The sequence below is a fragment of the Phascolarctos cinereus genome, unplaced genomic scaffold, assembly GCF_003287225.1.
Source record: "Phascolarctos cinereus isolate Bilbo 61053 unplaced genomic scaffold, phaCin_HiC Scaffold_3;HRSCAF=262, whole genome shotgun sequence".
In the NCBI taxonomy this organism is placed as follows: domain Eukaryota; kingdom Metazoa; phylum Chordata; class Mammalia; order Diprotodontia; family Phascolarctidae; genus Phascolarctos; species Phascolarctos cinereus.
In genome coordinates, this window is record NW_027555736.1 from 107,211,609 (window position 1) to 107,227,212 (window position 15,604).

The 15,604-nt window shown below is 44.0% G+C and overlaps 1 protein-coding gene across 2 annotated transcripts in view; it reads left to right on the forward strand.

Moving 5' to 3' along the window:
• Positions 1–10,621: 10,621 nt before the first annotated feature.
• Positions 10,622–15,604, forward strand: part of NT5C2 (5'-nucleotidase, cytosolic II) — a 106,740-nt gene continuing 101,757 nt past the window's right edge. For both annotated transcript variants that reach the window (XM_020967693.2, XM_020967706.2), the window contains exon 1: positions 10,622–10,727. The gene's annotated coding sequence lies outside the window, so the exon portion shown is untranslated. The remainder of the gene's footprint in view (positions 10,728–15,604) is intronic.

Genomic DNA, 15,604 nt, shown 5'->3' on the forward strand with positions numbered 1-15,604 from the left:
TAGTTCTACCCTAATGTTCTCCTGTCCTTTGTTTCTGAGTTTGAATATGGGTACTAGACAGATTTTTATTGCCAATGAAAGCAAATGGATTGGCTGTTTCCTGTAAATCTCCCCTATGCTGGCTCATGATACAGTATAGTTAGAGGACTGGACCTGCAGTCATAAAGATCTAGGTTCAAATGCTATTGCTGATATTTATTAGCTATTTAACCATGGATTCCCTAAGCCTCTATTTCTTCATTTGTATTGTGGGGATAATAACACCTGTACAGTCATGGGCAAAGTACCTGTGATAAATAATTTTAATATTATTTCATTCTGTGACATCATTTTGTGTCATTTTTGTATGCTTCTACTGATACTAGGCACCTCTAACCTTGATCAGATGAAACTGGATTGAGCTGGTTTCCCTGCCTTTAATTAGTTCTCTGATAATTGCGTGCTTGATTTCATGCCATAAACATGTTTCATTGCTCTTTTGTTGTGTTTTTAATTCTGTGGGTTTTAAGAATGAATAATACTGTAAGGAACCATGCAAAAGTAACTTTTAAAGAGCCTACTTCAATTACTATTAGAGTTAATGCAGTAGCTATTGGTGTGGGAAATTGAGTGTTTCAAGGGTCATTTAAGTCCACAATGAAACAAGTTTAGTTTCACTAAAGTGCAAAGGCTGGTAGGATTGAAAATTAAAAACGCTGCCAAGAATTGACAAACTATTGATACAGAACAGGCTGTTTAGTCTCAGAAAACAAATCAAGACTTTCAGAAAGACCTGGCACCTAGAGGGTAGTTACTGATTCATTTACAATGTAGTATAGTTTTCTTGAAGTTGGAAGAACAGAGAAGACTAAACAAAACAAACACAAAAAACACAAAAACGTGGCTGCTAAACAGTTGCTATTAAAAATGCTTATCATGGATAAGATGATACAAAGACATGAGCACTGAATATTGAAAAAAGATAATTTTTACTGATGAAACTCACTTTTACACTCATAGCTAAACCAAAACCTTTGTCAGAAGTGTAGGTGAGTCTTTAAGGTTTGGGTACTTAATCAAACTAAAACAGGCACCTGAAATATTTTGGGGATCTAAAAAATTTCCAGTGAGGGGGCTTGAAACTTCAGTCTACACGGAAGAAATAATGAATTCTTATAAGTATGACCATATCCTGAGAAGCAGAACTGTTCCAGAATTACAGAAATTCCCAAATGGAGATGGAATACTGCAACACAATCTTTTTTCATATTGTTATGAAAGGTTAAGAAAGGTAGCCAAGAGATGGAGCTAAACACGCTTTAAAGGCCTGGCAACCAATCTAATTTAAGCTGCATTGAACACCTATGGGCAGCAATCAAGGTGAAACTTGGCAAAATGAACAGTCTCATAGGTAACTTTAATATCTGATGTGATAAAAGCGTGTTTTCATGAATTAAAGACTATATCAAAATCTTGTGAACTCAATGCAAATCGCATTGAGTAACAGGTGATTACAGCAAAAGAAGGGCATAATATGTTTATAAAGATTTTTTTAATGTTGAAAGCTATAAGGTTTATCGTATAAGTCGATACATTTATTATTTTACTTTATCCGAAGTAATTCCTACACCATTGTAATACCTACCCTGAAGGAGTATTGAGGAGTAATATGATAATTAGTATTTAGAGTGCTTTGCAAACTTTAAAGCTTCTATATAACTGTCAGTATCTTATTTATGTAGCATCTCTGGTGTGCACAAGGTTGCTGCGGGGGTAGACTGCTGCATTCTGTCAGGTCTAGGGTCACGTGCAGCACTTTGTCTAAGTATAAAGAGATACAGAGATGTCCTCCAACCTGTCCGACCTGCGCCTTCCTCCTCCTCTCTCCACCCTTTTTAGCTGGTTGCTGACATTCCCTCTTTCTCCCCTTTCCCCGTTACCGTGGGGCCTGAGGTGAGCTCTTGCTTTTGCTGAAAAGACCTCCAGTGCGGTTCTCCTCCTCCCCTATCTTCCCAGGGGTTCTGAAGGGGGGCTGCGCCGGGGATCCGCAGTCCCCCAGCCTGTCTCAGCAGCAGCCCCTCCCTTCTCCCTGCAGCAGCTGCGACCGCAGACTGGGGTAGGAGCGCGTGTGCCGCGCTTTGATAAGACCTTAGCCTGAATCGCCCCGCCAGCCAGCCCCTTCCCCAAGGCGATGACCTTAAATACCCGGCCTTCCAGGTCACAAGGGCAGGGCAGGCCAGGGCTGAAAAGAAGGACTGTTCAGGGACCAGATCACAGCCCGCCAAATGTCTCACATAGACTGCCTCCATACCCAGCCCTAACATGGTGCGGAGGGCGGAGCCGGCTAGGAGACCCGGGGGATGGGGGTGAGGTGGGGGCGGGAAAAGGGTTGCAAATTTAAAAGGCCCCGGGCGCCTGCCCCGTTCTGGAATGATCCTGCAAAAAACTCTCTGCCAACAATCCTGTAAATACCCGATGCCTGGGAAATTCTGCAACTATCTCATCCACAAAGGTGTCCTGGGACAGCCTTTTTCCTGCCTCAGTTGATCTCATGAATAACTAACCTTCTTTCCCTCCTCCTCTAGGCTTCTAGACACCTGCTCACCTTCCCTGACAGCTCTAAACAACAGGAAAACAAGAAAGAAGGAAAACCCCACCTGCTCCATTCCTACCCCCCCTCTCCCACCCCGAATACGCATGCTCCAGTCACAGCTGGGGCTTAGGGATCGTGGGCAAACGGCTTCAACCGTGAAAGATGGCTGGGATTTTTGTTCCGGGTTTGTTTGGTTTGAAGGCTGGGTTCTTTGCGTGGATTTCTCAGCATCTGTCGTCTTCTTCTTACACTTCCCTTTACCCCCTCCCCCCATCTAACGCAGAGACCATGGCAGGTTTCCAGGTCTGCAAGGAGTGAATATAGCTTGAGCCTTCTGGAGGATATTTAGGTGGTGGTAATGATATTAATACTAATCATAACAACAGTAATACTATTTATCTACAACTTAAAAATTTGCAAAATGTTTTATGTATCATCTCATTTGATTCTTACGATGAGATCTACAGCTAGAAGGGATTTTAAAGGTCTTTTGGTCCAGTCCTCAATTTTACAGACTGAGATTCAGAAATAAGAGTTCAGCCATGACCCGGATGTGGGATGCTCTCAGGTTTGTCGTAGTTAATGTTTAACAACTAGCAGTGTGGCTGGGTGGGAGAGAAGCATATCCCTGATACATTTTTCCGTGTAATGTGAATTACTAACATTTCCCCCATCACTTTCTTAAGTCTAAACAATCAACAAAACAATAAATCAAGCCCTATCAGTAAATATCAATATCAATAAATCAGGCTTTTGCTGTTTTCCAAGGTATAAAAGGTAATGCTGAAAATTTAACAATCTGTCCTAGCTGGTAGGAGCAGGCCTCAGCAGACTTCTGCATGGATACCTAGCAGCTGATTGTCCTCATAGGCCTCAGGGTTTTTTTTGGTTTTGGTTTTTTCTGTGAAACCAGGGAGTTGGATTAGACATAGTCTCAGGTCCTGTCCAGTCTAAATCTATGATTATAAGTAACAAAATTGAGTTGTAGGAGCTGGGGGTACAGGAGATAGCACAGAAAGGTCAGTGGAGATAAGGCAGAAATATTTTCCCTTCCGGACTTTTTCTTAATTAGGTCACATTCCACCTGCTGGGAGTTTTCCGTAATTAGCCTAGGAACTCTGCCCTACCTCACTCCACCCATCCCAAGGCAGCCAACCTGCCCTCCTTTGTATATCTGTATACAAGTCATGTATTAATTTTCTAGCAGGGTAAGGTGAAGGGCCACTTTTATGACCAGGCCAAGAATCCCAGAGAAGCCTGGATTGACAGTGTATTTGCAGTATACAGGATGGTAAATCTGTAACTGAAGTTGTCACTAAAATAACAATAATACTTAAAATACTAGGTCAGAGTGCAAACTCATCATTCAAGGCCCACTACAACATGGTCTGACAGTTATCACCCTCACATTCTACCAAGCTGGATCTGAGAAGATTCACTATGCTCCAAACCTATCCCACATTTTCCTGCTAACATGACTTTGTTCCAATTGTTTCTTCTCTTTAAATTGCCCTCTCTCTAGTGCTCCTTCTACTCTGACATTTTTCAAGGTCAATCTCAAATGCCGTTCCCTCTGTGAAGCCTTTCCTTGTCCCTACTACCAGAAAAAGGGCTAGATTTGTAGTTGGGATACTGCAGTTCAAATGATGGCTGAGATATTAACCTATATTTCATCTGATTCATAAAATTATATATTTTTATGAGCCTAACTTTAATATTAGCCATAAAAGTTGTAAATAAATGTGAGTTTTATTACTTCAAAACATCAACAGATCTGTGATTTTGTTGGTTTGGGTGGTTCTTCTATTGATTACAGAGATCACAAACTCTGTGTCTTAGAAGATGCTATTTTATGAGTTATCTGGCCTACCCTCTCCTTCCCCCCCAAATCTTCATATGATGGGTAGGCTTTCCATACTTGGGCTGCTTCTCTGATGATGATGATGACGATGACGATGACAATGAAGATGATGATAACATTTATGTAGCACTTTAAGGATTGCTTTAAAATACTGTGAGCAGTCATGTGAGGATTGAAACCTGGAAAGTAGGTACTATTATTATCCCCATTTTTCGGTGAGGAAACTGAGATAGACAGTGGTGAAGTAACTTGCCTCAGATGACACAGCCAGTAAATGTCTGAGGTTGGATTAGCTCAGACCTTCTTGACTGTATCTTTTGAGTTCTATCCACTCTGCCACCTAACTGTCCAGTTAGACTCTGGTAACAGTTTAATATTAACACTCAAAACCCTTCCAGTTAGGACCTGCCAGAGCTTGAACTCTGCCCGCATAGCCTCCAGAGTACTACTTTCATAAATTTGAGCTATTATAACCATTATTGTTTTTAAATATGCCTTATAGGATATCTTTCTTTGAACATCACAATCGTTTCAAACCCCACTTGCAGATTAAAGTCTATCTTTCGAAAAAGCAAAACAATTAAGCAAAAACATCTGATACTGTGATAATGTGTGCAGTATTGGGTGGGGGGGGAACAGCACTTATGACTTCGGAGTCAGAAGGCCTGGGTTCAAATTTAGCCTCTGATGCTTATTGCTTGTGGTCTGTTTCATGGGGTGAGGAAGTATACTTCATTATCTATTTTTCAGTCATTTAGTTTTTGAGGGTTTTTTTTTTACATTCTTACTTCCTTTAGTGATCTTGTGAAATCTGTTTTTGTAAAGGCTTCCAAATCAATCCAAAGACACAGCATTCCTTTTACCCTACATTCTCCCTGGATTTCCACCCATTCATCCCACAGCTGATGGACATGTAAATATTAAGTCTTATGTATGACCTACCTGCCTGCTGTTAGTATTTATCCTGTTTTCATTACTTTGGCAAATCTTGGCCTTTGGTGTTTCCTATTTTAGATTATATGCCTAGAAGGAGGCTACCAACTCAGTTTAATTTGTTGTACTATGCGTCAGTAAATACTTTTTAATTAATAATAATGATTCACATTTATTACAATAATAGCTCACATTTTAAAGGTGTTTTACATACCACTTAACCTATATTTGATCTTATCTTTAAAATTACATATATTTTTTGATAAGCAAGATTCTGCCTTTTCTCTTTCTCAACCCAACCCTCCCCTCCTCCACCCCACCTCCTCCACAGGAAACAAAAGACAAACAAATCCCTTGTTATAAACAAGTATAGTGTAACCTAAGCTTCTCTGGTCATGCCCAATTCTAACATGGAGATGTCATTGAGGGGCCTTTTGAGAATGCCCAGTTTGCCTGCTTTGTCCCCTACCACATGCGGGGGGTGGCCTCCTTCGATTGGTTGCCTTCATCTTTAAAATTATTGAGACTGAGCTGTTTGACACCTTTCCAATGTGCTGTTTTCACCCTGCATGTACTGAACTCAGTTTCAGGTGCCAGAGGTGATCCTCACAGGACCAGGAGTTTGTGCCATGGCACCCTTGGAGCCAGGATTGCCAGTAAGATGGTGCAGTCAATCAGGCCATCATGGGGAGGAACCCTGGGAAGCCAGGGTGGCTAGGAACTGAGCCCAAGTTGGGTTTTAGACTTGGAACTGGGATTGTGCTCTGTAGCTAATCCCCTTCTGCTCCCTAAAGACTGAGGTGCAGGGGAGAAAAGAGTATTGTGTTTCTCACATGTGGGGAGGGAGTAAGTTTATATATTTGTAATTATACCTTTTGAAATTAAATATTTCTGTGTAAAAGCTAATCTGACTCTTCATGGCTAATGGAACTGGGGTTCAGGAAAACACCTATTCCTATGCTTTGGGGGAACATCATGGGTGGGGACTGGAGCCACTTGCAGAGAGCATAGACACCTGTCAATCCCATTAAGGGTACTGGAGAACCCTGAGGGAATGGTGAAATCTGACACACCCAAACTTCAGACAGTGAGGGCCATAGAAGCCTGTGTTATACAAGCATTGGCTATATCCAAAAAACAAAAAATTTGTCTTATTTCGTGCTGAGTCCTTTACCTCTCCAATTCTTTGTCTTTACAATATTGTCATTGTATAAATTGTTCTGCTGGTCCTGTTCACTTTACTCTGCATCAGTTCATACAAATCTTCCCAAGTTTCTCTGAAACCATCCACATTTTTTTTGTTGGCATTTATTTTTTAATTTGGTTAGGTAATGGGGTTAAGTGACTTGCCCAGGGTCACACAGCTAATAAGTGTTATGTGTATGAGGTTGGATTTGAACTCAGGTCCTCCTGAATCCAAGGCCGGATCTCTATACACTGTGCCACCTACCTGCCCCACCAAAATTTCTTTTTTTTTTCTTTTGGGCAATTGGGGTTAAATCATTTGCCCAGGGTCACACAGCTAAATTTTTTTTTTTTTAACCAGACCTTTGATTTCATTTGTGCAGTGTACGGAGCTCTTGGAGAGGAGTTTCTTCTCCCAAAGCACATCTGGACCTTTCCTGGCATTTGTATTTTTAGAGAGTTACCTGGGGCGATCAGAGGTTAAGTAACTTGCCCAGAATCACAAGCCCATAGGTGTCAAATGTGGGAACTGAAGTCTTCCTGGCTCTGTGGACAACTCTCTATCCATTACATCATGTTGCCTTTCCTTACATTTCACCTGATGACCCTATAAAGCAAGTAGTACAAATAATGTATAAGGAAACTGAGACTCAGGGACCAGGTGACATCTCCAAGGTCACATAGTAATGATTAATCCAAGTTCTCTGACTTCAAATCCAGTTCTCTTTTCCCTAAATCCTGCGATTCAAAATATGCCTTTTTGTACTCTGATTTGTGAGTGATACTGTTGTGGTCTGAGAGGTTGTGACCCCTCAAAGACTGGAGTACTGAATGGGTCGTCTGGAATGAATTCACAGACTCAAGCATTCTTTAAGTCAAGTTGGCAAAAAGTTTATTGTTACGCTTTTCAGTGGGCAAGGATTCTTAAGGATCCTGCAATTTTAGAGTGGTACGGTTAAAGTTTATATAGGATAAAATACAATAAAACATGTGCCAAATATGCTAACTAGGTCAGTCAGGGTGGGATTAGGGGGTGATTAAGGAGTGATCAGTTGTTAAAAGAACTTGCACTTCTTGTACCTACTGAGCAGGCGTTTTACCCAGAGTTCACTAGGAAAAGCCCACAAGGGGGGCCACATGGAGGTGTGGTTTTAGGCCTGTTACATCACTAAGTTAACTAGAATTCAAGGGTAACTGAGAGTTGTCCACTCTGCCACCAATCAATGTCTTGTTTGACAAGATAGATGTAGGGAGTATACATATGTCTTAAGACTAGAATACAAATAATGAGGAACCCAGGATGTAGATAATGAGGTAGGGCAGTAGTATAGATAGTCCAGTGGGTAAGAATGTCTTTATGACCCAGTACAAAGCCAGTTCAAACTAATAATTCCTTCAGGTGCTGTTTGTAACTGCACCAAAGAAAGAGATAAGGGTCTTGCTGGGGCCCACTCATGAGTAATTGCTAAGCACAGTGTCCTTGGGAGAAACTGTCAGGGACAATGTTTCTGAGGCTAGGGAGAAATTGGGGTCCAAGCACAAGCACCCAAGCACCCCATCGATACTGGATGTCTGTTGATGTCATTCTTGCATAGGGATCTGCTAATTTCTATATGATTCCAATTTTAGTATGCATTTCTGGCAAACCCTAAAATATCTTTTGAATAAGTGAATTTTATGTGTCTTTTGTCCTCTCCCTCTCACCCTCCCACCCCATGAGGTGACTGGAAAGTCTTGAGCGGCAAGGCCTATGTTTCCTTTTTCTTTTACACCATTCATACCTCCCAGGACAGGGTTTACACAGTGAATGCTCAACTGGTGTTGACTAGAGGAAAAATGGTTAAGGGTTTGTAAATAGAGCTTGGTGATCCAGTAACTGAAACTTAAGAGCTTCTCTCATCAAAAAAAATAAATCCAAAGAATCTGGATGACCAGTCTTCTGTCATGAAATCTTCCCTAGCCAAAAGAGATGCCTTTCTCCAGTGAATTCTCATAGCCTCCTATAATTTACTTTCACTTTTGCACTATGCCTTGTATGACACATTTACTTGTGTGGTTGTTTTAGTCATTTTTTTCAGTGGTGTTTGACTCCAGCTGTGTGATCCTGGGCAAGTCACTTCACCCTGTTTGCCTCAGTTTCCTCACCTGTAAAATGATCTGGAGAAGGAAGTGACAAACCATTCTAGTATCTTTGCCAAGAAAACCCCAAGTGGAGTCAACAAGGAGTCTGACACGACTGAAAAGAAACGGAAGGCAGTCTCATTTTTCCCATCTGTCGAACAAAGAGAATGAGTCTCAAGTCTAAAAAAGGCCTTCCGGCGTCGACGCCCCTTCACCTGACGTTTAAATGCCAGTCCAAAGGTTTTTACCCCGCTGTACAGACTCGAAGCCTCGCCCGCCCTCCACAGCAGCATAAAAAAGCAGCAAGAGACCACGCCAACACCCACCACCCAGCGCACTCCCCCAAGGCGGCCCAGAACACCTGGGAGGCTCTAAAAGTATAGCCGAGGGCCCGCCCACCGGCCTTACGTCACATTACGTCACGCCAGCCAACTGCGGCCTGAAGGGGTGGCAGCCCGGGGCAAGTTGGTTTGCCGCTGACTGACATCTCTTCCAGCCAATGACGGTGGAAATCTGGGTGCTGTTTGAAGCCTTAGGTATCTCAGGAACTACTCTCTGATTCTAAGCCTTTTCTGCCTTCCCCCCTCCCTGTACTTGGTAATATTCTCCTCTTCCTCAAATTACCTTGCAAGTTAAATTTACTTATCTGTGTCTATGTTGTACGTATGTATTTCCCTTCCCCCATAATAGCTAGCATTTGTAGAGCCCCCACTACATGCTAGGCAACGTGGTAGGCGATTTTTTACCAATATCTCATTTGACCCTCACAGGTAGGTGCTTCTATTATCCCTATTTTACAGGTGAGGAAACTGAGGCAGGCAGAAGTTAAGTGACTTGCCTAGGGTCACACATCTAGTAGCAAGCGTTTGAAGGCCAAGTAGAGCTCAGATCTTTCTGACTCCAGGCCCAGTACTTTGTGCACTCTTGGTGCTCCTTAGCAGCCTCAGCTAATGAGGACTTAAGAGAATGTAAGCTTCTCCAACGCATGATCAGTTTCCATTCCGCCCCCCTTTTGATAGCCCTGTCTCACACACACACACAACACACATACATATGTGCATATGTATACATACATGTATACACTGCGTACACATACATGCACACACATGTGTGTATATACATGTATCCATATATACATGCAACCATGTATATATACACACGTACGTGTATGTGTATATATACATATACATATGTGTATGTGTATATAGTTCTATATACATATGTACCAGTGCTTTAGAAGTACAAATATTTGTTGAGCTGAGTTGGAAATGCTGAATAGTTGCGTAAGTCTCATTCAGCCTTCCATCATCATTTAAATTGTGGGGGAAGGTCTTTTAAATGACCCTAGGCTACCCAACACAGGGCAGTGATTCCAGATGTCGCGGGGTTGTAGACCTTTCTGTATAGTCTTCCTCATAAAAAAAAAATCCAAAGAATCCAGATGATCCTCTAGAGAAGCCCGGCTGAAGATATTGCTGAAACTCAAGCCATGCTCCCCAGTCCTACCCCTTACCTCCGCAGGAGGAAAGAGCTTGGGGGGTATGGGGGATGGCTGGTGGCCTCAGAATGGCCAGGGAGGCGGGGGGGCACAGTGAAAGCCCAGGCTCGGGTGGGGCGGGGAGGGTGTCAAGGGTCCTTGACAGCTGGTGGGGCTGATTTGAGTGACAGGGAGGAGGGCCCAGCTGGGAGCCGGACCTAGGGCCAGCTGTGGACACCGCCGCCTTCACCGCTTAGGCTCATACTCCTCCGCTCCTCCCCCGCCCCTCCCTGTACTGAGGGGGAGGAAGAGATGACGCTGCTCAGGAGACACGGGGATTGGAGGGCTCGGCGGGAGGGGAGGTAGAGTTTGGGGTGGGGGTGGGGAAGAATTCTACGCCCGAGCGGGGCGCTGAACCTCCAGCGGCTCCCTGACCCGGCTCGAAGTCTTCGGGGGGGCGGGGCCTCTGCGGTGGGCGGGGAGAGGCCCGGAGCGAGCGAGCAGGAAGGGGGCGGGAGGGCAGCGGGGGCGGCGCTGCGACAGTTGCTTGTTGGGTTTTCTGCCGTTCGGAGGGGCCGGTGAGTGAGTGCGGCGCGCGGGCCCGACGGGGCAGGGCGGGGCAGGTGGGGGGGGCACGAGCGGGAGAGCGGAGCCCCACCGAGCGGAGCCCAACACGCGGCGGGGAAGGGGCCACATCCCCTCCCCTCCACTGCCCCCACCCCGGGGACCCTGCCAACGGCTTCCTTAACGGCCGCGAGACCCCCGCCTTTTGCCCCGCCCCCTTCCCCTTCTTCGGCTCCGTCTTTTAGGTCCCCCTTTGCGGGAGAACCCCCTCGAATTCCCCCCAAGACTTCCCTCCCTTCTGACTCCCCGCATTGTCAGGGTGAGCCTCTTGTTATTGCCTCCCTTCCCAGGCTTTTATTGGAAAAGCTGTCTTCACCATCTCCCCTTCCCCCTCCAGGGGCTAGCCTTGGAACCCCTGAAGGGCTAGCCTCACAACCTTCGCACTCCCATTATCCGAGGTTAGCCCCTGCGTCAGAGTGACTACCTTCCACATCTCTCCGAAGCCTCCTCCTCCCTGTTCCCCCTCCCGGGATCCCTGGAGATGTGGCCCTAAAATCTGAGAGCCCCTCGAGTGAGGGGGGGGAAGCTAGCCTCCAAACCGCTGAGGAGTTGCCCCTTCCGGGATCTTCCTAAGACGCTGTCCTGAAGAATCCCTTGAACGTCTCTGCCCCGGGGTCTTTGAGGAACCCCCTCCCTCCAGCCTCCATGGAGAGCGGAGGGACTGCTTTGCCTCTCGCTGCCGGCTGTCATGGTCACGCACTTACTGATTTGAGCCCCCGCTCTCTTAACGCCTCCACCCTCCAGAACGTCTCCTTTGGGATCTTCTCCTTCCCTCTCCTGGAACCTCCTTACTTTCCATCTCTCCCATCCCCAACCGAAGTTCTTTTCATTTCATCTTAGTTTTTGACACCCTTCTTTCCTCATAGCCCCTTTCCTTATTTTTTTAAGCGTCTAATGCTTCTCATACATCTAAGCCCTAAACAAGTCTCCTTTGCTCCTATTTAACAGCCCTTTTCCTGGTGGCAGAAAGGACATATTCATTAAAAAATATATTCTTATGTTTACTGTGTGCAAAGCACTTTTTCGTATCTATCTTTTGTAGGAACAGGGATACTATACTCCTTTGGAACTCTTTGCTTCCTTCTGAGCAAGCAGTCCTTGACCCCTCTCCAAATATTTCTGATTCAGCTTGCTGTGTCTCTCATGCTGAGTGACTAAGGAAATGGAGAGGCCTCTGAAGGGTGATGCAAGGTAGTTTAAAAACCGTTTAAGAAGAGCTACCAGAAACTGCCAACACATGCCATTTTGTCCTGCCACCTCTCACTTTTAAATGAACTCTACTTCCCGTTTCATAGAGAACACCCTAGTTGCTACCAAATTGCAGTTAGAGTAGTGCAGACATAATATGGGAGAGTTAAGAAAGATGGACATTTGATGTCCAAATAGTCGCAGTTAGTGTGTTCATGTTTTTAGTGTAGTGGCTACTCAAGAGTGTTTTGTGTCTTGTTTGGTAGGCCACAGCTTTGAAGATGGAGATGACAGATTTTGGTAACATACTTTGTGTATGCTTGAGAGCGTTTTGCTTTAGTGGATAGTCCTCTAAACTTTCTTATAGCTGCTAAAATCACTACTGTTGAGTTTTTTTTCATTAGGGACATGTTTGATAGGGAGAGGCAACAGATAGACATTCCAAGTGCTTTATGGTAACCTCAAAATGTTGGGAAGATTACAAAGGCCTCTAGAACACTGGATGGTCATGGATAGGACAGGCAGGCATGGATGGGTTTTTTGTTTGTTTTTTTGCAAGGCAACAATCCGGGGCCAGAGCTTTATCCCCTGTGCCGCCTAGCTGCCCCCCATGGATAGGTTTTGATCTGCCTTGTTGGAGGGAACAACCAAAATGAGATCACAAATCCATTATAAAAGAGCGGTTCCATTGCGGTGTATAAAGGTTTCTGGACTGTCCATTTTGCACATTGAAGCAATTGATGCAAACATGGTGAAAATGTTGAAACAATTATATTTATTATAGAAGTATAAAAATGATGTGAAATATAACTTTACTCTGATGGGCTTTTAAAGTAGAAGTTAGAGGTCAGTTAGGAATTCACTGATTTTACAATAGTAATTGGACTATTTCCAAGCATAGCTGCTATTTCATTACATTTCAGCATTAGTCTGTGTGTGTTGTAGTCAGCATTACTCTCATCAGTCTAGTATTTAGACTTTGGAATTTAATTACTAACTAATGATGTGACCTTGGGCAAGTCACATAATTCCTCAAAGCCTTAGTTTCTTTATCTTTAAAATGGAGTTATTGAACTGAGACTTCTTAAGGTCTGGCCCAGTTCTGTGATTTTACTAGGTAAAGATTACATTGGGGGGCAGCTAGGTGGTACAGTGGATAAAACACCAGCCCTAGAGTCAGGAGGACTTGAGTTCAAATGTCGCCCCTGACACTTACTAGCTGTATGACCCTGAGCAAGTCGCTTAACCTTGATTGTCTTGCCAAAAAAAGAAAGAAAGAAATCATAGCCATCTGGGCAACTAGGTGGTGCAGTGGATAGAGCTTCAGCCTTGGAGTTAGGAAGACCTTAGTTCAAATCTGGCTTCAGACACTTGACACTAGCTGTGTGACCCTGGGCAAGTCACTTAACCCCGACTGCCAAAAGAGAGAGGGGGAAAAAAAGATTACATTGGGCTAAAAATTCAGAGGGGGCAGCTAGGTGGCGCAGTGGTTAGAGGACTGGGCTTGGAATTAGGAAGATTCTTCTTCATGAATTCATATCTAGCCTCAGACGCTTACTAGCTATGTGACCCTGGGCAAGTCACTTCATCATTTGCCTCAGTTTTCTTATCTGTAAAATGAGCTGGAGAAGGAAGTGGCAAACCACTCCAGTATCTTTGCCAAGAAAACCCCAAATGGGGTCATGAAGAGTTAGACATGACTGAGCAACAAAAAGGTTGAGAAGTGTGGAAAAGTGTATATGTGTGTGTGTGTGTGTGTGTGTGTGTGTGTGTGTGTGTGTGTTTATGTGTATATACAGCCTCTGACATCAAGTGTGCTCCTCAGGGAAGTTAAGTTACAGTGAGATGTTGTAGAGGTCAAGGGATCAATCTCCTTTGTCTGATTTCGAGATCGTGGGTTCTTAACCTTTTTTGTGTTACGGACCCCTCAGAATCGTGTTTGTGTTACTTACATTCACAGTTGAAGGGAATGCTCAATTTCAGTTAGAGGTTAGTAAAAATAAAGATGGGATTCCCTGGCCCCCTCATTTAAGTTCACAGACCTCTGAAATCTATCTATGGGTTCCTTGGGGGTTGATGGATCCCAGGTTACGAACCCTTATTCTAACTATTTCTGTTTTGAGTGGAAGCATGGACTCAAAGTAGCACTTCTCTGTGTGTGTTACAGAGATAACTATTTTACAATAGTGTTATCTTATTCTCTAATAAGTAAGAATGAGAGGAAACAGATGAACAGCCCAGCTAGCGTGTAGGTGCCCCTGCAAAGTTAAAGGAAGACCACTAACATGTGGATCTTCTCTCTCCCTACCTTGTTTTTTTTAGTGAGGCAGTTGGGGTTAAGTGACTTGCCCAGGGTCACACAGTAAGTGCCAGGTGTCTGAGGCCACATTTGAACTCAGGTCCTCCTGACTCCAAGGCCGGAGCTCTATCCACTCCACCACCTAACTGCCCCAATGTGGATCTTCTCTTAAGAGAATTGAGTAGTTGAAAGACAAAGGCAAGATTTGAACAAGAAGAGAAGACACGGAAGGACCATCCACAGTGGTGAAATCATGGATCCATCAGAATATCCAGTTATTGTCCCAGAAAGTTTTAGAATTTAAAAAGGCATTTAGTTTCCAGGGGTTGGGAACCTGCAGACTCAAGGCCACATGTGGCCCTCTAGATCCTCAAGTGTGGCCCTTTGACCGAATCTAAACTTCACAAAACAAATCCCCTTAATAAAAGGATTTGTTCTGTAAAACTTGGGACTCAATCAAAAGGCTTCACCCAAGGATTTAGAAGGCCACAGGTTCCCCACCCCTGGTTTGGCCACATGAGGTAGCATGGTATTTTACAAAGGGCACTGGATTTCTGACTGAAGTCAGAAGACCTGGCTTTGAAACCCAACTCTGGTAATTGTTTCTAGTGTGACCCTGGACAAATTGCTCCTCCTCTTTGGGACTTACTTTGCTTATCTGCAGATTAAGGCAGTTGAACTAAATGATCTGTATGTTCCTTCCAGCTCTAAAGCAATGATCCTGTGATCCTAAATAATTACTTTGTGTGATGGGCCATCTCCAGTTGTCCAGATCTATATCTGGCCACTGGACCCAATGGCTCTGGGGGAGAAAGTGAGGCTGGTGACTTTGCACAGCCTTTCCTCACTTAAACCCAATTCACTTGCACGTCATGACATCATCTTCCTGATGTCCTGGTCCCCTTCAAGAACAAAGGAGGGATGAACGCAATCAAGTGATCACCTTCAATAAGACTGCGGTTTTATTGTTTAGGAGAGACAAGAAGTACACAAATAGCCATAAAACCAAATAGAAGAGGATAAGTATATAGAAGAGGTACAAGTAAACGGCTGTGTCATAACATAGGAGGATCAGCATGGTATAGTGGAAAGCGCACAGGATTTTGCATGAGAATACCCAGGAACTTGGGGATATTTAGCCTGAAGAAAAGACTCAAAGAGGAACATGATAGTTGTTTTCAACTGTCATGGGGAAGAGAAATTAAATTTGTCCTATTAAGCTCCAAAGGGCAGAATCAAGAGCAAAGGGTAGAATTTGCAAAAAGACAAATTTAGCCTTGATATCAGGAAAAACTTCCTAACACTTAGAGCTATTTGAAGTAGAATGGGATGCCCTGGAATGTG